We start from the raw sequence: 25,262 nt of genomic DNA, 5'->3' as shown, positions 1-25,262 counted from the left end.
AAATAATTTTATTTAGGTTTGCAGCTATTTCAGTTTAACTGGCTAATTCTCAGGAAACAGTCAGTGTTACGTGGGTGTTAAAGCAGGATAAGAGGGAAATAATAATACTGACTATTATGGGAGACATTATTTACAGCCTGAGAAAAGCTGCGCAACCTGGAAAAAGAGAAGTAGCATCCTGTGATTCTTTTAAAAACAGTTACCTTTTCCTGGAGAAAAAAAAAATGATGATAAAGTAATAGTCAAGATGATGAAATTAAGAGATACTCTTCATTGCATCCTCTGAGTATTCTCTGCCCCTTGTCCCCTAGGATGTGTTTGCTGTTGTGGTTTGGGCGGTAGTGCTTCTTGTACTGCCTGTCACAACACTTAGGCTCTCTCCAGCTTACCTAGGTGTTCTCTGGGGAAAAGCAGGGARCAATCCATGTTATCCATGGCCTGTGTTCCTGCAGCTCGAGCAGCAGGGCCATGTGAAATTCTACAGGTGCTCTGGAGCCCTGTCTTGTTTGCATTCCTATCTAGTGTGGGGTTTGGGGGTATTTTTTTGTTTGGTTTGTTGGTTGGCTGTTTTTTTTTCCCTTTCAGTAGCTAGTCTCAGATTATGTGGCTTCATCTGCATACATCTTTTATATAAGGCCATAAATTCTCTGGTATGCTTTCATACATTTCATAGTTCCATGATAGATCTGMAGATAAAGAAGGCAGTCTAGACATGAGATGTCATGTTCAGCAGTAGTCTCCACATCACATAATCACAGAGGATGCCTTACACATCCCGGGCAAAAGATGCTCACTGCCTGTGTGGCYGCTTCTGCTTTGGAAGTTCTCTTAGTTTCCCCGCTTCAGTAGAGAGGGAACAGGTTTTGGAGGATTCTCAGCATCTCTGTTAGACTCATTTTTCTTCCTGCTTCTTCAGAGGAGCCTCTTTTCTTCTGCCAGAGAGGAGCTTTGGAGTGGTCAGCTTCATTAGGCCAAGTTGGCCCATGTGAGTATTGCTGGAATCTGATGGCAGCTGAAAGAGCTTTTGGCTTCCTGCTTTTTTCTTAGTATAGACACTAAAAATTTTGCAGTGATAGTTTTAGAATTGAGTGACGGTGAAGCCTGAGTAGTCTGACAATCCATGGGGCAAATAAAATAAAAATAAGCAGTCTGTGTGACATACTGTTTGAATGAGATGTGAGCACTGCATGAATAGTGTTGGGATGAACGGAAAATGGGCTAGGAGTGCTGGAAGTTTTGCCAGAGATTTGTTATGAGGATCGGCTGGTAGCAAAGTGGCTGTTGACCAGTCAGCAAAAGAAAGAGGCAGCAGCTGCAGAGTGTGTTGAAGCCTGCAGGTAAAAGAGCCCTGGAAAACCCGATTTAGCTGTAATTGCCACCTGTAGAAGTTGCACTMTTTTGTAACGTGGGGCCAGCACAAGTGCATACATAAAAGTGCCTGAGCTTAGCATGGGTGACTGTCAGCTCTTACTTTGAGTCAAGCTAAGTGTATGGAAACTTACATTTCTGCTATAAAATATTTGAGAAATAGTTGAAGACAAAGGCAGTTCAGTGYTATTCACAGTATCTAACTGCTTTTGTACAATACTGGTTCCATTAATTGTATTTYAGCTGCAGATGACTGCTACTGAAAGAACCTTGAATACTGAAATGACTAATGTCCCAGCCTGCASAGCAGCCTAAAATGATTTGTATCCTTTCTCTTTTTCTCTTTATATTATCCATCTATCATTTCTTAAGTACTCTTCATAAATTTATTTTCTTAGTTACAGAACATTAATATTTTAAGCAAAGGAATAATTGTATAAATAATTACGTTGAGAAAATGAGTAGCTTCTCCCTTTGAGATAGGACTTTGCTGAGAACTTGACATTGAACTCCAAACTTGAGTTTGGAGGGGCATTTTTTGTTGTTTTCATATTTATTTTTCTCTTCRCTTAACAGATTTACAAGGTTCATTGTTGTATCTCTTGTAAATAAATTCATTTTTTTTGGCAAGAGAAGTAAGATACTGGATGTGAGTATATTAGTTTAAAATASTTGCAGCATAAGTGGAGTATGGAGATACTGACTGTGTAAAATACCTGCCCAGCACCTGCTGGACCATGTTTGGCAGCTCTCTCTAAGACATCCCTGTTGCTTACGAAGCCTGGAAGGGGCAAGAAAGTGTTCAAAGCATCCTAAGTAGACAGTAGTATCGCAGAAGATGAAAATAATTCCTCATTTCAGGCAAAGCAAACACAAAAGTTTCTAGTGTTGGTGCTTTCTTAACACTCTTAGCAGTATATGAACTATTTTTTTAACATCTGCATTGTAGATACAGAAAAAATTGTAAAACATCATTAACTTATGGCAGAAGGCAACAGTTTCAACTCTTGCTGCAAGAGTTGTACTTATTTCAGTGTGCAGTTTGATGTACATTTTAACCATTTTTATTACTGGTTAGCTTACTGTATTATCAGAGGAATCATAAATAATAYATGTTGGACAGAACATGTATGGCTCACATTAGCAATAAATGCCAAGAATGAGATAAGTTTTGGAGAGGTCATCTGATGTGTTGTTTTTAGGTTAAGTTGGTACCAAAAAAATAAATATGGTGCTTCTTTTTATAATATGCATGTAGCATAGATGCAGTTCCACTGTTATACTTTAATGGAAAGAGGAATTTTTTTTCAGGAAAGCTTTATTAAACTCTAGTGACAGCGAGAGAGTTGGAGAGCAAGTGTGTATCTGAACTGCAGTGTATCTGCACTGAGTCTTCTGTAAAAGCCTGCGTTTTTTCATGCTCTGAAATGAGTTAATATCTTAAATTAATAAAGCAGAGGCTTGTATGGCTAGGACCCTTGCAGACGGTTAAATCCATTCCTGCTTCCCACGCCAGGCATAATCCAGTGCTCTCATCCCTCATCATATTGTTAATTTTGGAAGCCTGCCAGAATGAATGCAGGTGATTAGCTCAGTKTATTGAAATGGGAGCCTGATAGTCTGAATTTGTGCTTGGTATCTTGCTTGGTTGGAGCTCCCAACTATGGCATGAACTATTAGTAAAAGCCACCCCTCCGTGTGAGGGTAGAGTATAATACTTTTGTCTACTGAGGGAGAAGTAGATAGAAAAGATCGTATAAAGGGGAAAATACACAATGTTCTTTGTAAGAACCTCGCAAATGGGGAATGAAACCTGCTTGCWTTCCAGGTGTAGTGCAGAAGGTGAGAAAACCTGCACCATCTGTAATACCATAGGCCAGAGAGAAARCAGAGTATCAGAAAATGTTGTGTAGCGAAACCTAATATAACAGAGTGCACCTGCGTGCTGCTGTGCTGGAACACGAGTGTGTGAAACTTCAGCCCCACTATMATGTAAAAATCTAAAATATAGCAAGAATGTTTTTGTTGAGGCTGTGGCACCTGCTCTCTGAGATTTTTATAAAAGCTGTAATTCCAGATTCTACTTTGAATAAATAATTCACTTGTAGAAAACACCCATAGGAAAAAATGTGGTGCAGTATGTTGGGCTTCACTGGCTCTTGCAAGACGCGCATTGCCGCAGTCCAAGGCAATGGTGTCGCAAGCAGCCTGCTCCCAGCACCTGGTACGGGGGTTTCAGGGGCAGTTTATGGGGGGTTTTCTTTGCCAGTGAGCACTAAGACTTGCCAGGAGCACAACTGCATGTGCAGCAAGCGAGCTTGGGTCTTGTCTTCCCCATCAGGACACTTGAGAAGAGTGAAAACTGAATTTGTTAAAATGCTGAAGAGGCACTGACTTTGGAAAGTAAATTTCAGAAGTGACTTTAGGCACATGGAAGCATATTTCTTAAGATGTTTTGCTGTGAGAATAAACTCAGGGGGGATTTTCAAAAGAATGTTGTTCCCACTAAGATCAGTGGGAATTAATGAAGTCCTTCCAAACTGTCACAACCCCCAGCTGGCCAAGTTACTTTTGAAAGTGGAGTTTGTTCTTCAAAATCACCTAAAGAGTTTTGATCATTAATTCTTTGTTAGTATTTCATMTAAAGAGCAAATCTATGCTAATTCAGAATTCAAATGAAATGTATCAGGATATATTTTATTCAGAAGACTCATTAGATTTGAAATTATTTCAGTTGAAAAATTTAGAACAGAGCCAAGTACTTGAGGGCGTCCATTCAGTGACGTGAGGGAGAAAAGGCTTAATTGGGAGTCTGCAAGGGGGAAGCAACATAAATCACTGCAACAGAGGTAAGAAAAGACCTAGAGACTTAAAGATAAAACTTGGCAAATCCAAACTGTCCACAGTATGAACTTTTCTTAAGGAGGAAATCAGAATATCTTGCCCAGGGATAGGTTATCTTTTATATCACTTTGAGTATTTAAAGCTAAATATTTTATGAAAGATGCATGCCTTTTCAGCTATGAGTTAATAGCTATAAACCTTGAATGACTGAAGTTTGTTGTGCACCGTATCAGGCTAGTTGGCCGTAATGGTCATTAGAAACCTTAAAGAAGATGGCAAATCCTAATTCTGTTACGTGGGATTGCTTTTTATTTGAAGTGACTCTATTTATATTGCATAGCCATTTATTTTAAAGCAACTGGTTTACAAAATCTTGTCAGAATTGCCTGGCTCTAGATAGGTTTACATCAGCTCAGATTGTCCACGTAGCCTTTGAACAGCTTGTTAGTAATTTCATGGTTTCTTCCCGATATCGAAGTTAGCTGCTACCCAGGAAACGGAAGGCACGAGCCGGGGTTCAGTAGCTCTCCAAGGARGGCTGTTTGCGGAGAGGCAGATCCTGCCGTTTCCACGTTAGCTGCCTAAAATAACCTTGGGGAGAGGTACTAAATTTTTACTTTTTTTTTTTTTTTCCCCCAACTATGTATTTTGTAGCCAGCACAATAGGAGGGTTATCTGATTCAAGGAGAGGGCTAAATTTGCAAACTTTTTTCTTTTTTGGCTGTTTTTCTCATCTTTCTGAAGAGTTACCATAGACAATATTTGCTTTTCCACCATCTCTGTGGCTCTGTAGGCAYGGCCTTATGTGCTGACATATGAATTGCTCTGTTAACACAGATGGCTCATTTAAAAAATTTAGAGTAGGTTAACCTTCAATTTGTATAATTTCTAGAAATACTTTATAGAGTTTATTTATATGCTGTGATTAGTCGTAATGTTAAGACTACTAAGGCATAGATCTTTAACTCTGAAAATTCTTTACATTTTCTTCAAAATTTTTACAATTTATTAAGGTAACAATTAATGCAACTGCTGCAGATTTAAATTGTTGCAATTCAGTGCATAACAAACCTAAATCTGAATCGCATATGATTTTCTTGCTGACCGTGGAGCTCCTCTACTTTAAAATACCACCATTAGAGGTCATTCAAATTAGAGTGTCAGTGCCGAAAATATGTTTGTGAAAGATACTGAAGAATCGTGGTGGGTGTAAAAAAAAAAAAATCTGTTTTAATTGTGGGTATGTTATGTAGCTCTTCCTGTGCGTGCATTAGCGGTGATAGCACTGACTCAGTAATCCAAAGAATGTATCTGGCTGGAAGCTACGGCATTGGCAGAAGGAAAAAATCTCCCATATTAGGAAAAATGCAGGAGGATTTATGCCTCCTCCACCGTTCTCAGAGTAGACTGGTTGGACTCGGTTCAAAACAAGTGAAAAAGATTTCAAATTGTAGAAGTCTAAATACTAGATTTTGGAAGAGAGGAAGAGATTGCCTTTGAACTCATGACTGGGGCTAGTTACGTGAGGAAACCTAAGATGAGAATTTGTAGGACCACTATTTAATTTTACAAAAACCTATCTTAAAACAGTATTTTAAATGTAAATAAATACTATTTTAAATGTAAATAAATACTGTTTTTTCTCCAAGAAAGCTGGCATAATGATACTTTTTCTCTGAGAGAGGGAGAGAGCAGTGACCAGTTATCTCAGCAAGGAGTGTTTAGCAAGCTTTATCAAGGTGTCTAAGTGCTTGTGTCTGCATTCGTGTAATTTTAGAATTAAATTTCAGTTAACTATTAGACAGGGGGATGGGTCATAGGATAGTTTGTTATGAATAACCATGGCATATTACTTTTCAACAGCAAGTATAGATTAAATCAAATATGAATATCCTGCTGCTAAAGAAGACAGCTCTTYAGAATGCACTATTTGTTGCTGTATTAAATGGTTATTTGATGGAATTATTCTGCATGTGCTGTGTACAGTGGATTGCATATCACATTTTCCCTGTGGTATTCTCTATTTTCCTTTCTCAAACTGTGGGACTCCCCACTGCCTAGAGGTAARTGTTCTTTTACCTTGTCATTTAGTTTGGCATGAATAACTTTATACATGATGACAGTTAAGTGGACAGCCCATGTTCTTTCTGCCTTGCCTTTCCCTATTGGCTATAACTATTTAATCATCTAACCCCCTGAAAACTAAGCATTTCCTACAGCTGTCACAATTTATTACCAGTTGAGCTATACCTATAGCTCTACCTATAGCTCAACTGGGACATTGATCCTTCTTACTCTTTTGTCAGGATTGTGCCATTCTCTGTGTGTTTTTGAATGAAATATTTGGACTAAACTTTTTACCTTAAATAGCTGTATTTCCATGTTTCAGCAATCTGCATGGGTAACTAACCTAATTACAGTCACAGTCTATGCAATTATATGCTATTTGTAGGTAAACAGGAGTATGACTTTCCTAGAAATGTATAAGTTCATAAGGTGTTGAATTCGCCTGGGAACCTGCTCTTGTTTTCTGAGCCTCCCTTCAGCTTGTGATTTACTGACCTCCAAAAAGCCTATTTCTCCCTAATTTCAGCTCACTAGTATCAGAACTCTTGACAACACAATTCCAATCTCTGTCTTCTCTCACAGTCTTGTTTCCATTCAGGGAAGCTTTTCATGATAGAAACTTAGTCTTTAAACACCTAGCTTTAGCACAGAAAGTAGTTACTGTGTCAATGAAAGGTAAGAATCTTACTCTAGATTTCAGAAAACTGAATGTTTATGGCAGGAAGACCAACTACATTACAGTATCTCTAACAAAAATCTCTTTACCAGATGTGAAAGTCTGGCACGTTTTTCTTCTTGTTTCGTATCTCCTTTTGTTTTGTCTGTAGATCCTTCCCGAGGTCGAAGTAGCAGCAATCCTAGTGCCAGGCCCCTTTCATCTCTCAGCTCTGTAGCTCCAAGTACGTTCTCCAGGTGCCAATGTGTATTAGCTGCCTGTCTCAGGGGAGCGGCCACCTGCTTCTGGCCTTGAGTGCCTGGCCTGGCAATACAGGCCAGCGACTGGGAAAGCAGCTGTGCAAAACTCTCACTCATCACCATGTTCCTCAGACCGAGTAGGTCAGGAGAAAAAGGCAATTTTAAACCTCGTGCATGGTGTTGTGCAGAGGCTGTTCTGCACCCTACTGCTTGAAAGGATTATTCCGCTTCCTTGTAAGTCCAGCCTTTGCTGAACATGTGTTCCCACCCACAAATTCACACAATTATATCTGGAAAAGGATCCAGTGGGCTTCACGGCATCATACGCTTTCGTCAGTTGGAAAGACTGTGTTCACTGCTTGGCTGCTTAGCAAAGCAGACCTGCTGCACTGATGTGCGCCCTGCCACGAGACCCACACAGGGGGTGCAGGGGCTTTCAGCTCAGTCTTGTTTCACCATCTATATCACATATTGTATATGTTATAGATATGTATAGATATGGATATGGATATCTATAATATATACTGCAAAAGGCTGGTAGGGAATTGAAAGACTTTGGCAAAAAAAAGGCTTTTTTTTTTTCCTGTAAATAGAAGAAACCTTTTGCATTAATAGTCACAACTACAGTAGGTTTGATTCTGGTAGATTTTTTGCCTTCATTYACTGTGACCAGAAAACGACCAAATGCAGATTCTGCCCCACTAAGAGACTTCAACGCACAGACTTTTTAATACATTCCTAAACTCAGCTTACAGCATTTATTGAGGTTTGCACTTCGTAATGGCAAATCCTGAATTGGAAGCATGTCGTGTATTCTTTCGTGGATATTTGACTTAAGGTTAGTAAAATATTTCCCACAGAATCAGGGATAATGGGTGTGGTGTTTCCAGAACACTTTGAAGATTATGATCTAATTATGAAGATTATATTCTAATCATTGGAAATAAATATATTTTCTAAGCCTGTCCACCCCCAGAATGTGTATTAGAGCATTTATTTTTTAATTTTAGTACTGCCTGAATTAAATGGAATAATAGTACATGTGGAAAAAGTGGTTCACAAAAATATGATGTAATTTTAGCTTGCTTTAAGGAAAGTTTCAGGAGAAACATTAASCAATGAGAAGGCTTTTTGCAGGCTTATCAGAAGTTGTCCACAATGGAGATGTACTTCTAACRATGAGGATTTTATTTTTAGCTCTGAGTTACAAACTGGATTAGCAGTAAATTTATGTAATGTCTATTCTATTATTGGGTGGCAGAATGTTTTGCATTAAATAACACTGGATAAATGCCTAAACATTTCTTAGTACAGCAAAAGGACTTGTGTCCTCAGTGAGTATCCTAAGTGGCTGTCTATGGATTTTTTTTTTACTTTTATTTTTCACACTCTCTTTTCTTTGGACCAATATATTTTAAAAGGAGGAATTGATCATGACCATGCTCAGATAATTCCTTAGCCTCCGGGCACTTTCTTTTCTCTCCTGACAGTAGCAGTGATGGGTTATTGTGTCCCTTCATTTGGTTTATGAAGGTACTGAACTCAAAGCTTAAATTGCTAAACAGTTGGAACTGAGTAGAGATACTCAATACTGGAAAAAGAGAGGTTTTTCAGAATGGTGGCAGGGTAGAATTTTAGGCTGCTAGGAATCATCAAAAGTGTTAAAAATAATAATAAAAAAACTCTCTAGCACTGGCAAGAAGGATTTTCTTTCCTTTCTTTTGTGACAGARAAAGAATTCTAGATGTGTGGTGGGGAAGTGAGAGTCACAGGCACGGCCTCTTCCCTGGGATTCACTCTACTGACCTATAAAGAAGAGCRTAACGTTTTCATCCTCCCTGCATCACAAATGGCACAGCTCCACAGCAGGAAACCTTAAGGTCTGCTCAGATGTGGACGTTTCCAGCTCCTCATTTTCTTTTTTCAAAGAAAGACTGCGGCATTTTACGTGGCCTTTCCAGTTCCAGCTGCCATGGTGATTATTCCTCTGGGAATATTAGCATCCCTTTTCTGATATATTACATTTCAGTTGTTCTTGTGGCTCCCTTGAATCAATTGGGTAGAACTGGTTTGCAGTTAATATTTGGAATATGCCAAACCAAATAGCAGAGCTTAGGGGGAACTACAAGCAAAGCATGCATGGCTCTTTCCAGTTTTGTTCCCAGAATGACCACTGATGTGGACTTTCCAGCTCAACTGTTCATAAAATATGCCAATATATGTTAACTTATTTTGAATTTTTTAGCATATGCCTTGGTTCAGCTGACTCAGAATCCATCAGGAAAACCCTGAGGTACTTTGTAGAAAAAAACTGGCACCAGATCCTAACAAGATTTAAACATCATTCATTTTGAGATTCTTAATCTTTATTTTTCTTAATTACAGTTGTCATTATCTTAAAGTATACTTCTTGTCTTGATTATAGCGTTTTTAATTTTTTATCCAATTTATTGTGCTTACAGTTTAACTGTTTGCATTGTTGTCAAAAGCAAGCTAAGCTGACACAGTGAATAAAAATGAGTGGTTTTGGCCAGCCTTTAGGGAGATGACTTCCCAGCCATCAATCAGCTCCCACGCAGCTGCAAAATCTGCTCTGACTGATGACCCCGCAGTCACCTCCCTAAAGGCTGCCTGGAGGTCTCTCTCCATGTCTCTCCAGAGACATTCGCTGCCTGATACATGGAAACTTTCCTTGCTTGCTTGTTTGCTCTTAACACTCTTCAACTTGCTGTTTTAGTTTCTTCCAATCAACATAAAATAATATCCCTTGGATAAAGCAATTGTTAGGTATGAATCCACACTGTTCCACCAAATCTGTGTGAATCAGGCGCTGATCTGCGTAGCTAAATACAGATATTTCTTTAAAATGAGATTTGATTGATTGTAGCCTTTCCATGCGAGGAAAGCACCATTGTGCCAAGGGATTTGCTGACTTCTTTCCTACCGAATAAACTAAGAGAGGCACCAATCTGCAACCTTGAGACCGAGTGGCACGGCACAGGTGGCCTCTACATTCCCTAAAAGAGGGTGAGACCATGCAGGCTACAGGAACTCTCTACACACTAGCCCGAGAAACAGTTTTTAAAGCTTAATCTGTATTTTTTTTTTTTTTAATAACCTATTTGCTCAGTGAGATTCTAAGACACAAAAGCAAAAAATCGTTTATGTTGGCTTGTGTGATTCAACTTCTTGAAAGTGTTTCTTTTTTTTTAACTTGCTTAGAGAACAGGATTTATAGAGTCTATACTGGTACAGAGTCRCATCTCTGCTGATGGAGAGCTCCTCAGGCAAGCTGCCACTGAATGGACCTCGGCACCAGGGTGAACTGTTTTACTTTCTTTGGTTTGCTCCCTTCTTTTTTTAAGCAAAGCATAAAACCCAACTTACGTAACATTGCAGTAAATGACTTRCAGGAAATATTCAGTAACATCACAGCAAAAGGTTAAGAGTTCAAAGGAAACTCATAAAAAGAAAGTTTAATTCATGCAGTTTTGGGGGTTTGTCTCTAYGGTATAGGGAAGGCTACTCCAAACTAAATTCTATATTTTCTGCATTGGTGATTTCTGGAGCAAAATTGAAGATGAACTCAAGAACATTTATACTTCTTGAGAGATGGAAGATTTTTAAGTGTTCTCAACTTGTTTATGTAGGTTTTAGTATTTTTAGACATTTTAGTAGCAAGTGTGGGCTTCTYATTGAATATTTAGGATTACTTTTGTTATCCAATATTCTAAAATACAGCAAATACAAAAGTTTGGCAGAATTTGATTCAAATAATTTTGGAAGAATTACTATTTATTRAAATACTTTGAATCACTTTTTCAAATTGGCAAAGGCTACAGGTTGTATTGCATAGATATAGTCATAACTTCCCTCTAGTTTGTAAAGGCGTAAGATTATAGATTTCCTTTCATGGGCATATTTGGTACCTACCATTGTCTGTAATGGAGATATTTATATTAACTGCTCTTAGAAAGAATGTGTCATGATAAAGAGGGAGACTCTAAGCTTATTGTATGTATGTTGTTATCTTTTAGTTAGGCTTTTATAGGCCTTTAGAATTTGTGGTGCTGTAGTAAATAACAACTGGCGGGGGATAGTAAAGTGTTTTGCTAATAAACTTCCAGCTGTTTGATAGCAGTAATGTGGAATTGCACAAATTTTGGGTTCTCTTCCAAGTTCTGGGAATATAGGAGCCTTGGCAGTCCCAAGGACTTTGGTGCCTGCTCTAACCAAAAAATCAGGTGTCATTAGACCCATTTACTTCTGGTCTCTGTGGTTTTTGGTCCCTAAACACTGTGACATAGTTGTTTCTGAATGCAAGATTTTGGAAGTCAGAAGTTCTTCAGATGAATGGACAGTTAAGACACCTGAGCTTGGACTTGCAGAGTTTGTCAGTCTGTAGCAAGTCTGGATCAGCTAGAAGAGGGAGCAGAAGGAAGATCTGGGTTAGGTGCGGAATTCCACTRCTGGTCTGGGCTCAGAGAAGCTGCCCTGGAGTGTTTCAGTCTGGACTCCACAGACTCTGGAAATATTCATACTTWTTTATGCTTTCCAAGCAAAACCAAAACGTAGCAAATTTTTGATTTTTGYTTGGTGCTGAAATTGAAAAATCATTCGTTGAAGCTTTTATTTTTTCCTATTAGAAAGCAGGTCTTTCCCTACTTAGTAGTTCTAATTTAGTGTAGTTAAATTTTAATTGAAGAAATCATCCTACTTTGTTTCAAATCAAAAGTAATTAATATCAGCTGATGTAATGACTGAGAAAACCTGTTGTAGAAAGGGGAAAAGACTAAAGATAAGCAGTGGAAAATGCTGAGCAGCATTAATTTCTCAATATGTTTCTTTAGTATTTCACTGTTTACACTTCTGGACTTGGCATATGTAGTAGGAATGTATTTCTGTTGAACAAATCCGTTGGCCTTTACCATGATTTTGCAGAAACTCATCATCAGAAGTACAGCAGAGTGTGGTGAAATTATGTCCTATTTTTTAGAAATTAATTAGTATTCTCTTTCGGTACAAACTTCTTTCTTTGAAATAATACTGAGGCAGCTGCTTTTTGCTCATTAATAAGCTGGAGCTGGATGGCATGCCTTTAATGTAAGGCAGCTAGAATAAGTTCTATGAAGCTAGATGAATTCCATTACATAAGAAATTGAGCTTGTAAATCTTCTGCAAGATACGTGCTAGCAGCATCTTGTCACTGTATAATCTCTCCCATACACAACAGACATTTGGTACTTAGGATCTCCAGCTTGTGTCAGGCAACATAAATCAAGTTACCAGCCATGACACAATTATAACTGAACTTCWGAAATGAAATTGGTTTATAGTAGGAGTGTATGAGAAACTCTTTATATTGGCATTGGTGGAAAAAGGGAAAATTTCTACTGATAGAAATTGGTAGAAAAAAGGATAATGTCTTTGTTAAGACAATCTCTATCATTAATTGTTCAGCATTCCACGCAGGGAACAGCAGTTCCATACACTCATTCTCCTTCTGTTTCTGCTGTTTTTCAACCTCCAAAATACAAATAGGTACAAAGAAAAGTAACTACTTCAAAAAACAAAGAGAGCCTGAGCTTTCAACCAACTCTGTCTGCCACTTGAGTAATTTTGTGGTCCTTGCAGTTCTTAAGGAGCTAAGTGCCTCAGCTTAGTCCAGGTAGAAAAAGAACCAGGGTTTTTATAATGCATGGGCCATCCCAGACAATTAACCATGTTCGTTTAATATTTTCATTTTCATTTTAAAATTTTCATTTCATTTTCATTTTAAAATTTTCATTTTCCTTAGCTGGACTACATCCACAAAAGTAACCAGTGCTTCATGGCAGCAGAATATGGACAGTTTGCATTTGGAAAGTACAAAGTAAACCTGAATCCAGTTACTCTTTTATCACAGTAAAGCTCTTTTAAAGCCCTCAGTGAGATCTGAGGATTATTCCATGTGCAATAGCTTGTTTTTTAAGAATAACAAGATTGCTGTTTTCGGCTTTGCATTTCTGTGAGCTAATGAGAAATGCCAGCTGACAGCATTCAAAGGAGGATAAAAGCATTCTCAGTTGCTTTGAAAACTACATAGCCAAGGATGTCTAAAAAATAATGTGTTTTCCAGCCACATTTAGATTTATCACGTTTTTCATTTCTGTAGACAGCTATTAGAGACTCCTTTCTGCATAAAAAAAGAGTTATCACCTGCTGCTTACAGCTGAAATGCAGCTCAGGATCTGTTGTTTTGRTCTATTATGGAATCAAACCGTGCTTCTTTCCATTAAACTGCTTAAACAAAACGTTTAATGACAGGATCATCATGAGAATACTGTTTGAGCAGGACACGGCTGTGACATTCTGCTTTCATTACCTTTAAAGTAAGAACGCTTTTCTTGGGCATAGAAGCTCTATCTCGGCTAATCAGGTGAGTGCAAACCTATGCAAAATTATTATTTAAACAATAGCCTTTGAGTTCTCGTAGGTCACGTGACTTGTTGTAGATGTGAATATACGTAGGAATTTTCAGCAGGATGCAGTGACATCTCTTTGCAATTAAAGTGGGAATGATCCAGAAATTTGGGATGAAGCCTTATCTATGCACTATCTCTTGTTTCTCCTTGAGTCTTGTTCTCTGTGGTTTTTTTTTTTGCTTCTTCTTCTCCTCACATCATCTCCTATGTTTTATTCATTTTTTGTCTCTCTGATCCTTTTTTTTTTTTTTTTTTTTAGCTCTAGCTATTATCTTTCCTGTTTCCAAGATTTTATTCCTGCTTCTTTTCTTTCTCAGCTGCATCTGCAAATGTTTTGACTCGCATTGTGTCTTGAGTGATCTGCACAGCTCTGTTCGCTGCTGGCTGGTAGCTGCACAGCAAGCAGAGGAGATTCAGGAAATCCCTGAGCAGCTAATTATGGAATCAGCCTCAGGAAGGAATACCTTCCGCTGTGCTGCCAAGCATGGGCCGCATCTGCAGCCGCTGTCGTGCGGCCTGACTGGCACCATCCCGCTGTGGGCGATTCAGTAGCGCACGGGCATTCGTTGCTCCTTGTGACCACCAGCTCTGGAGCCGTTTGGCTTGGTTTTGGCCTGAATTACCATCATGTTTGTATGTTTGGGAGAAAAGGCACAGCTGCGTTTAGGCCGTTTCGGTTTGATTTAGCCCCAGAGCGTGATGAAATTGGAAAAATGGTCTGGTTACTAGTTGCAGTGCACAGTTGGTGTCATCTGTTTTAGCTGTACTTTGAATCCAGCATTTCAACAGAGTCTTAGCTGTGTAAAATGAGATGAACAGAGGCAACAATAAAGCTACAATATGTGTTAGTGAACACAGTTTCTTAGCCAACAGATTATATCTYATGTCTGAAGTCAACAGAAGCGTGGTTCTGGTGTGGAAATTGTGTTTTCAGTCAGAGCATTCAGACCAGCCTTAAAATTATTAATTTAGGTCAACACATCAGAATGTTGAAAGTTTAGTTTCCACTGGGCAACACTAGACTTTCAGCCTTGTATAATTTGTATTTCATAAATTGAAAAGAATGTGCAAATTAAGCCAGTACCACTGTTCTATCACTATTTTACCTGGGCAACATGTGACATCCTTGAGGTTTTACTATTAATTTTATTACAAAACATTTTAAATTGGCCGTGTAACTATGATAAACATAAAATAGGAAAGGATAGAGTGGCAAGTGTAATTCTGAACTAAACTTTTCTTTCCTGTCCCTCTGTTTTCAGTCTGCAACTCCTGCATACTTTTCTTAACAACGGATTGATTCCAGTCTGCCTTACTGATTTTGCCATCTCACAGTGTTTACTTGAAGATGTAATAGATACCATGTGCATCTGTCCTGGGTATCTATTATACATATCTTAGTCTATTCTCAATAGATCCTAGCATTTTCAGTTTTATGTGGTGATAATGGATAATGATTATGTATTGATACACAGAGCAATGAATGAGACAGCACAGCAAGAGGTTATCCAGAAATCCTGCAGGTATCTGAAAAACCTCTTTCCTCCCATTTCTAATTTGTAATTTGGTTGCTTGGTGTTCTGTTTCTGAGAAAAAAAAAAAAAAAAAAAAAGGCATTTAAATTCAGACCAGAAAAGTACTGTAGCTGTTTTCACTAAATCCCACATATATATGAAATCTGACTCATGTTTGTCTAGCAACATCTCCCCACTTATCTCAGCTTGGACCAAGGGTCTCTCCTTACAGTATATGTTTGGCTCTTTCCCCAAGAAATAGCATTGCCACGTGACATGAAAAGCTGGGCTCTACATTCACCATTTTCCTCCTCTTAACTGCCATGCTTTTATATTTGTGTAACTCATGGGGTCATTTCAAACATTTGCATCAGGCCGAAATCATCAGTGTGAGTACAGTTTCCATCTGAGTGTAATAATTGTATACATGGCTGTGAAAGGTAAAGGGGAAAGGCAGTATATGCAGGTTGAATTAGAGAAGTGCACAGCAGTGTGCACTTGGTCTGGTTCAGTTAATAAGAAAGACTGCATGGTTTTCCCTGTCTGCTTGGTATTCAAAGCAGTCCATCCATGAGGATAGTGACAGCTGTTTCTACTTAACTTTCAATATCTTCCAATGTACTTTAGACACTTTAACCTTTTTCTTGTCTTTCTTCTCATCACTGGCAGAAGCTTAGGATTACAGGATATTTGAGATGTGTAAAAGATAAATAGACATGAGAGAGAAATATTTTATCAGAGCGCTGTGTGATCTTTGTGTTGCTGAGGCCGTGTGTGGTGAGGAAGCAGCACCAGGACTGCACGGCAGTGCCATTCTCTTGCATTTCATCTGCCAAAATTTCCTCTTTGTACAAAGGCCTGTAAGTATAATTCACAGCTGGCCACAGCTGAAGTGCAGAACGTTTTTACTGAAAATAATACATTTTAAAAAAAAGTATTGTTTCTTTTCCCTTCTGTTTTTATGAGAGTAATATTGTGGGAGCTTTCATCTCCAGGTTAGCCTTTAAATCTGGCCTCGGTGTCCCCGCTGTAACTCAGCAGCACTGCTGCAAATCCCCTGCTCTGCTGGGCTGCGTCTGCAGCCTTATGGGCCTGAGCTGTCAGGTCCTGAGAAAAGATGAGCCGCCAAACAGACCGTATTGAGATGTGATGGAGTGACTCCAGAGGCTTGGATATCAACTGCTGGCACAGGGGGCATGTCAGCAGCGTTTCGCAAAGGACAAGGAGGAGTGGCAGGAGTGGCTGTGACTTTGCGGGCTGCTGCCACCGTTACACCCCACGTCAGTTCAGGAAAAGAGCGAGCAAATCCCTATAGAAATGCCTGCTGCATTCCCAGGCCGCTTTCTGTGTGCTTTAGTTAACCCGAGCTGGTAATGCGCCTGCTTCGAGGAGCTTCGCGACGTCCAGTTTAGCTGCATGTACACTTTAAAAAGGATCGAGCTTAGGTGGAGTTTAATGGCCAGAGTGACTCATGAGTGCCAGGCTGAACCCGGGGATTGCGAGTCCTGGTTCAGAGCCGTAGGTGGGACTTCCTCCGAGGAGCAGATGGGAGCTGCCTGAGGTGGGAATCGCTGTGGAGAACGTTACCCCTCAGTAACGGACTCTGTGGAGGGAGCCAGGGCAGAATTATAAATAATCCCAGAACCTCTAACCACATCACAGCTCTTCCTACGCATGCAATATGTAGGGGGAAAGCAAGCAGTAAAATAGTAATAGACTTCAAAAGTGCCTTACTTCCAAGTGATCTTAATTGTGTATCAGTCTGTACATCTGCTGCTCTGCGTTCAGACTGAGCAAGAATCTGCAAGGTGTTCAGGCTCGATGAGACTTCCCGGGATTTTCTGTGAGCTCCCATGCAGGGTATCCTGTGAGCTCCACTCCATTTCAGTAGGAGAGGAGTCTGCATTCTTTGTTGTATTCCCATGGAGCTTTACTGCAGAAGGAGGAAAGTCTTGGAAATCCTTCCTATGTGATTTCTCATATTGCTGTACGTCTTTTTTTTCCCCAGGTTTTGGCATTAAGAGATAAATAAATATGTTCTGATTTGAGATGGTAACTTACTAGTGTGTGGCTGTACTTACCACGTAGTCAACTGCTCAGTTCCTTCTACCGACTAGTAATAGATTTTCATGTTAAAGGGAGGGTTTATATACTGTTCCTGTTAGGCAAAGTCTTTATATCTGAATGAAAAGGAGGATTAGTCGAGTTGTGCATTGCAGAGAAGCCCAAGAAGGGGGCATGATTTTAGAAATATAATACATGGCTACATAAAGAGTAGCTGCTTTCTCCACCCCTGAAGTGCAGCTACATGTGAGATGAAATGAATCAGCTTTGGACAGTTCACAGCACTCTTCTTAAGTAAAAATGTTCAAAACTGTAAAATTTATTATTGAAGGGTGAAGTAAAATTGAGTAGTTTTGCCACTTTCTACTTATTTCTATAAGATACTTTCCATACATCCTATATAAAAAAAAATACTGTTTGAAACTTTTTTCCCAGATGAGATTCCTGGATCCTTTCCTTTCTGTTGTTCCCTCATTACAGCAGGTCCCCACATTTGTTTCCATTTAATAGCTGAACTTTTTTGTTCTCTCCATCTCTATATTTCTTTRTGCCTCTTAAATAGATAGGTCTAATTCTTATTATTTGTTTTCTGCTGAGAGATGAGGGTCAGGCTGCAGCTTGCCTTTTTTTGTAAATAATATTATAGGTCTGTGTTTCCAGTGAGTTACAGTCTTCACTTTCAATCCTCCAGCTGAGCAGAAAAAATCATTTTGCTCTGTGCAATGAAGAATTCCTAAAAACATGTTCGTTTTCTTTGCTGTCACATAGAGACAGCTCTGTCCTTAGCACTGTGTGAGCAGCAAAATGAGGCTGAGAGGATCCCCAGTCTCCAAACATGCCTGCTGGCCTGTCAGGATCTTGAAAGTGTCACTTCGTTCTGCACTGAGGACTAACGCAGCAGCAGGAAGCAACCAACAAGAAAACACCTACTGGCACGTAGTGGCCTAGTTCAGTGTGGGCTTGCAGCTTCCTAAAGCATTGCAGAAAAGGTTTCTTTATTTTTTTATTTTATTTCCAGAGATACTTATGCTACGGAGCAAAAGTCTAAAGAAAAACAGTAGCTGTCTAATTTATCTGCCCATCTTTCAAGAGATGGACGACAACTCTAACCAGCTTTGAAGAGTAATTGTCAGGTGGGACCTTCCGAAAAGTAGTTTTGGTTTGCATGAAAGGCGCATTTGCTTAATTCTAGCATGTTCATCAGAACTGTTAATAGAAGTTTAATAGTTTCTGTTGATATCTGTTGCATAAATAATTTCCAATTATTTGTAGATGTTACAGATCTACAGATGTTAACAGTAACGTACACTTCTGGCGRCAAGATGTAAATGTCTGATATAAACGCTATCTGACTGGCTTATAAGGAATTCATGCTTGGAAAGTTTTGTYCCAATATATTTGTCATAACAAGAAAGCACATGCTTTTAAAGAGGCCATAGACAAAAATAAGCTAAAATAAACAATAATAATTAGTTTATTTGGGAGATATCTGAGTACTTAGGACTGTATTTCATGCCTACTTACTGATACTATTGTGTAGACTAAATATTTGTAAGAATCCTGTTTGATCTGTGTTTAAATTTAAGTCCCAATTAGATTTTTCCTGTAGTACTATAAAACATCCCATGCTGCTTAGACACGGAGAAAAGCTTGTGTGTGRYCATTAAACCATGCCTGGGTGTGAGRGATSCCTGTTCAACTGAGAATGTTCCTTGGAGGGAAACGAGGTTTATTGCACAGCCCAAACATCATATTTTCTGATCTATCTGTTGTCATCTCGTGTGTAATTTCTGGGCTCTGTGTGATACTGAACACAAACTGAACTGTAAACTTCAGCTGGTGAGATGCATCCTGTGTGAGGATATGGTTGGATTGGTTAACCATGACTCCAGCCTGCTAAATGAGCCTGTGCTCTTAGTGAATACACAGGAAACAGCGCTGGAGGAGCTGGAGGATCTGCTCCATAAGCAAGTCCTGCTTCGTTCCCTCTCCTTGCATGCTCCGTGGCTTTGCTTTCTGGTCTTCCCTTTCATTTTTTTTCTCCTGCTCTAACCCACTCTACCCCCCCAAACCTATTGCTGAGGAGCCCTTGTGCATGATTTTTAAAAATGATGACAGACTTTACCATGTGGCATCCCACATGTAGTTTGTATAGCACAAGCTCTTCCTGGGGAATGCTTGGATAAGCTTTTAGTGCTGCCTGCATCTGCATGAGACAAGGAGAAGTATGTGTCAGGTGGAGCTGTTCCCTAACCTGTAAACAAAGCCAGGCTAGGGAATTCACACCCAAACTGCTCCTGTTTTGCAGGAAGTCAGACAGTGTTAGATTTGCTTTTTCACAGACATGCAGGCTAGGGCATCTTTGAATCAAGAGTGGAGAGAAAGAGGAGTGAGATGCTAAGATCTGCTTTTGAGCCAGTGATGCATAGTTTTCTTATTAGATGTACCCAGGGAAAAATTTTGGTTCCCTGAGTGACATCCAGGGACTGGAGACAGTCCCCCCCATAGCAGCTACAGTCTGTGTGCCTTCCTCAGCAGCAGGACTGGGGAAAATGGGACGGGCAGACAACCTACGACTTTAGGGATACTAATACAGATGACAGTAGGTTGTCTTTTATTCCACTTCAGTGTAAAGGTTAAAGTCTTTCTCCCCTCTAGCAATACAGTGCTTCACAGAGGTTTCTGTGGTTTCAGGTACTCTGGAGGATTTAAATAATTTTGATGAAATGGTCAGTGAATCAGCTTGAAACTTGAATGATCGGATAGTTGGTTACACATAGTCAATTTATTATGAAATTCTTAAATATAAAATATACCTTGAAAGATGATTCATACGGTTATAAAAGCAAATGTTCAGCCTTTGTTGGCATCAAGGATTAATTAGCTAATGCAAGTACATTATTGTGAGCCAAAAGGCATTTTTTACTTCAGTTACTTTAAGCTTTCTTGATGTATTTTGATATTTAGACTCATAGGAAAGTCACGGTTGGAAGGGGTGTCTGGGSATCATCTGGTTTAACTTTCTCTTGGGGGGTCTCCAGAGAACAGGGAGAACAGGGGTCTGTTGAGAACAGGGCCTTACGTTAGATTATCCAGGGACCTGTCAAGCCAAGCCTTGAGTATTTTCAATGAGGTGAATTCCACCACTTCTCTTCACATTTAATCTCATCACCCAAATTTTTTATGAAGATATTTAATAGTATAGGACCCAGCATCAATCCCTGAGGAACTCCGCTCATTACTAGCTGCCAATTTGATTGGGAGCCGTTAATCACTGTCCTCTGAGCTCTGAAGTGTAGTCAGTTTTCCTCCCTTCTTGTGCTCCATCTGCCCAGACTGTTGCTTACCAGTTTGTCAACAGGATGCGAGGAATCTCTTACAATGATGTAGAAATTGTGGACATAATTTATGAAGATATAATAGGAAATACTTGAAAGAAGACACTTTAAATAGTAAAATACACCTGTTGAATAAAAATAATGGTAATTATTTTTATGTATGGAAAATGTCTTCTATTGGTTGTATTTCAGGGAGTTATGCTACAAACCACATGCAAAACAGGCTATTTCCTTTGTAGCTTCTAGGATCTATCTGCAGTCCACTGATACAGCTTTTGGGACAGCTCCTTTCTGACACATTAACAGCAAGGAGATGCCATGCAAATACACCAAAGAAAGGTGAAAAAATATATGCTATAGTGTTTCTTTCAGTGTTGGTTGGAAGAATTAGGCAGTGGATGGGAAACAGTTTTGCTCCTAGAATTCCAGTGGCCAACTTTCTGAAATTTCCCGTCCTGAACCATGGCAAAATTGCTCATGTCTTTTTCATTCTTAGCAGTCATTCGTTGTCTGTAATTCTCTGAATTACAGCTTTCTGAAATTGAGAGGAAAAAAAAAAAAAAAGCAAAAACAAAGCAGCTTTATCTGCAGTTTGGGAATAATAATTTAAATATACAAATTAGCCAGTTTAATACTCAGATAGAGATATTGTTGAAGTAGCTTGCATTTCAATTTAATATAGTTCCATCTCAGCTTTAAACTTGAGATTTGTATTTATACATATATAGATGTATAGATACTGTTACAGACTCCCTCCTCCCCCCCAGCTTTAAACTTGAGATTTGTATTTATACATATATAGATGTATAGATACTGTTACAGACTCCCTCCTCCCCCCCCAAAAAAAAAAACCCCAAAAACAATATAGACAAGAAATAAATACTTCAAATCCCTTGAAAATTGAAAGGGGTTAGAAAAGCAAGGAGAATCTTGGAGCAGGATGTTGTTGCAACAGGAATTGCGGAGSTAGTAGGAGTTTACCATCTGGCAAGGCCTCCAGACCAGATGGATTCACTAATGACTTTTATAGAGCGTTTCAGCAGACTGTACCGGAACACATGACTGGCATGCTTAATTATCCTAAATTAAAAAGGTTCCAGCCTTGGACACGAGATTCATAATTGCTGATCAGGGAAGGAAAAGGAAACGTTGCCCAAAATGCCTTTTTCCAAGTAGTTCTTTGTATTTGTAAAAAGTAATGCTAAAATATTACCTGACATTTAGTATTTYGTCTTAAATGGATTGTTTGTTTTCAAAAAGTGCCTGTCAAACACTTTTATTACTAACATTTTTTTGAAACCTGCCTGAGTGCTTCCGGAATTCCCAGTTTTGCTCTACACAAGTGCTCAGCTGCTCAGGAGAGCAGCCTGCCCGAGATGTCCATGCTTTTTTGCCTTCCTGGCAAAAACTTCCCCAAGTTGTGTGAGGGAGTTTAGCAGGGAACACGCACTTCCCAAACTGCAGATCCTTGCCCTGTACCTTACAAGTCCATCTGCTCCTGGTATGTTCTCATGGAGCTGAAGATGTGTGGGGAAGTGGTTGCTGCTACCAGCAAGCAGGGTCAGCGGCAATAGTTGCTACTCCTGGACTGTTTTCTGCCCCACCTCTGTAGCAAGACATTGTCTGCTTCCTTTTGACACAAACCTGGCGGGAATGGAAAACCTCTCATGGGTAATTTCCTCTTCTCACCCCGCTGAGATCCTGTGGGAATACACTGTGGTCAGGAAGGGCACCGTTACGGCACTGTCATCCTCGGTTCATCTTCCCTTGTGGAGCAATTCTCTGATCTCGCTGCTCCCTGACAGCAGAGCCTTTCCTAGCACAGTTTGTTCCCACATGCTTGTGGGAAAAACATGGAAATTACCTGCATTAATTTTGAGAGAAATGCTTGTGTTTTTAAGAGAAGTGTCTTTATTTTTCTGTTAGGTGCTGGAACTGTTATCTACACCTAGTTCTGACAGTAAGTCTGCACATGTACATCCAGTGATAGGAGTGTGCAAACTCTTCTGTGTGAGCAGAGCATGGGAAAAGCAGCTTGGGGAGGTAAAGTTGTGTGGTAGGAGGTGCTGGAGTGAAGACAATTATGATTTGGTCCAAGCTGTTGTGTCTCCAGTGGCCTGTCCTTGAACASCTCAGACATCTACTACTGAAGTTCAAGCAAATACCCACAGACAGGTTGCCTGTGATTTGCACAAAATTATCTGCTTGCATAATAAGGACYTTTGTATTTCTAGCCATTCTTCTCATTGAGGAGAATGAAATAATCCCTAATAATRTGTCTTCTATATCATATATTGCTTTAATTTGAATATACATTCTAACTACATTTTCATGTTACACTGGTTATCATAAATATGTTCTAGTGATGCAGTTGGTGGCATGGTAGCACTGTAAAAGGGTTAGCTATAGGCTAGGATATGTGCTTGGAAGGGTTGAAGACTTGAGAACAGAAGCAGTGAAGAATATACTGATTTTTAGAAACTGGGGAAGGGCACAAAACATATGGCAGCAGGAAATGAGATACTCTTCAGACATGAACATATTGAGTGTAGATATGTTACAGTGCAAAGAAGTTRCACAGTTGCACATATGATTTTGTATTTTGATTGACAACAGACACGGTGACCATATATACAGATATTCAAAGAGTCGCTACCAGTAGTTCCGGAAATTAGGCGCCATTTCCCCTCTCTGTTCTGCCTGCCAAAAATAAAAACATGGTTATCTAACAGCCAGACTGAACGTAGGCAGTTAGACTGCATTTAAAAGGCTGTTGGAAAGAGCTGAATGTGCTTAGAAATTCCGAAAAAAATTGACTGCTTATTGATACGCCAAAAATGGATATTCGTTCCTAAGTTTAGATACCCCATTATTTAAGTTCGTTTTCAAAAAAGGGTGAAACAAATGAGGGATATGTTCAGTATAGACACATTTATGTTTTAAGAAATGTCTTCTTGCTCTTAATGAGGAATGGAAATAGGAAATGTTAGATGTGAGGCTCTAGTATATGAAAGCAAACCACAGAGAAGAGTGGGAAATGTAATTAAGCTGCAATTCCCATTCACTCTAGTGACCTAGACTAACTCAGCTCATCTTTTGCACTTCTTTTCTACATTCTTACCTTTGAAGAAAAGTGTTGTGATGTTATTATTGGTATCTCAGATTAAATATCTAGACTCACCTTTTATTCCTTAAGGTTTACATTTGACGTGAATTATGTTACCCACAGTCAGAAGTTGAATCCAAGTTTGCAAGCCAAGACTTGCAGGAGCACAGTTTTGGTTCYCTGTATCCATGCCTAGATCTTGTTCTTGCAAACATTTTAGTAGTACAAGCCTTTGAAGCTGCACTATTGTGTAGTCTAAATAAATGTAGAAAATAATAACTGTTAACATTTTGATTAATCAAGAGAAAAAATCTAAAATTATAAAACATTTTAAAATTGGTTACTGTTTATTTCATAGAAATTGATAATCTAGTCATTTGTTCAAAGTACATTATTCTAATGCTTGAGATAGAATGGCGTTATTGGGTATTGTGTTACAATTGTTCTTTTTGACCAAATTGTTCTTTAATATAAAAAAAGGGAATACTTACATTTTTAAMGCTTCATTAAGTTTCTTGATGAATTTGATGAATTCTTCTTAATAATTAGYATTATCTACTCCTGGGATAGATGAAACGTAGGTGCTGTAAGCCATCTGTTGAATGTCAATTTATTAATAGGATAATTTGCCTCATGCCATCTGTAGCTCACGTTTGCAGGCATTGCTCTAATTTGTTTCCTGGATAAAGYTGTAGTGCTGTCTCTGTATTTGTATTGCCTTAGGGAGGGTGTTTCGCTCTTAACTTGCCCAGACTATATTTTCAAGCAAGATCCTCAGGGTTATGTCAAAGACTGCTGTGAATGTTGAAGCGTAGATTGACAAAACCTCAGGACTAGGGCAGAGAGCAGGTCCTGGTACTGATGGTCTCTTTTGCAAATAGGGGATTAAGTTTGCTAAGTGGTGACTTTTTGCCTTTGGTGTGTGTTTTATGTATCTATTATATGTGATAAGCAAAACATAAAGTATTTTTYAAATGATATTGCTGCTTAGTTCTGGAAAGTTCTCTAATTGTCAAACTAAATGCTCCCAACATTAAAAAAGTGGACGCCTGTGTTAAAAAAAATGGATRTTCAAATGTTCAGTTCAAAAGAGATACTGTGCCTGGTGGAGGCTTCCATATCAGAAGGATTGTGAACAGAAATAAAGCTCAAGGTATAAAYGTCTAAGATTGAATTTAACTTTTGCAGGAAATAGGAAATACTCCTGACGCACAAAATAAAAATGGTTTGGAGTTAGACTGTAGGAGTGTTAGGCAGTAAAGGTAAAGCCCAGTAGAGAATGAGAGGCTCCGTTTTCTCTACTGTCTAAATTGATCAAATAGTACAGAGAGTAAGAATATTGAGTGGTGTGTATTTAATAAATATATAATAAAGAGATGCTCAAAGCAAGTGTCCTGGACACTAATGGAGTTAACCACTGGAAACAGTTTTTGGAATATTGCTAAATTTCTTCAAGTAGTAGGAATAGTTTGAGGCAGCAGTTTKGGTGCAAAGTTCATTCTCAAATTTATTGCTAGAGAAAATCAGGTGAACACAGTAGATTTTACTTCCCAGTTGGAAGGAGATGTACATATGAGTAAGT

The 25,262-nt window shown here is 39.0% G+C and overlaps 1 protein-coding gene across 1 annotated transcript in view; it reads left to right on the top strand.

Annotated features, from left to right (window-relative positions):
- Positions 1 to 25,262, top strand: part of EML6 (echinoderm microtubule associated protein like 6) — a 108,772-nt gene that overhangs the window by 6,916 nt on the left and 76,594 nt on the right. The gene's annotated exons all lie outside the window — the stretch shown is intronic.

The sequence above is a fragment of the Nothoprocta perdicaria genome, unplaced genomic scaffold, assembly GCF_003342845.1.
Source record: "Nothoprocta perdicaria isolate Ctin4 unplaced genomic scaffold, notPer1 scaffold_133, whole genome shotgun sequence".
Lineage (NCBI taxonomy): Eukaryota > Metazoa > Chordata > Aves > Tinamiformes > Tinamidae > Nothoprocta > Nothoprocta perdicaria.
This window is presented reverse-complemented; position numbering and strand designations above follow the sequence as displayed.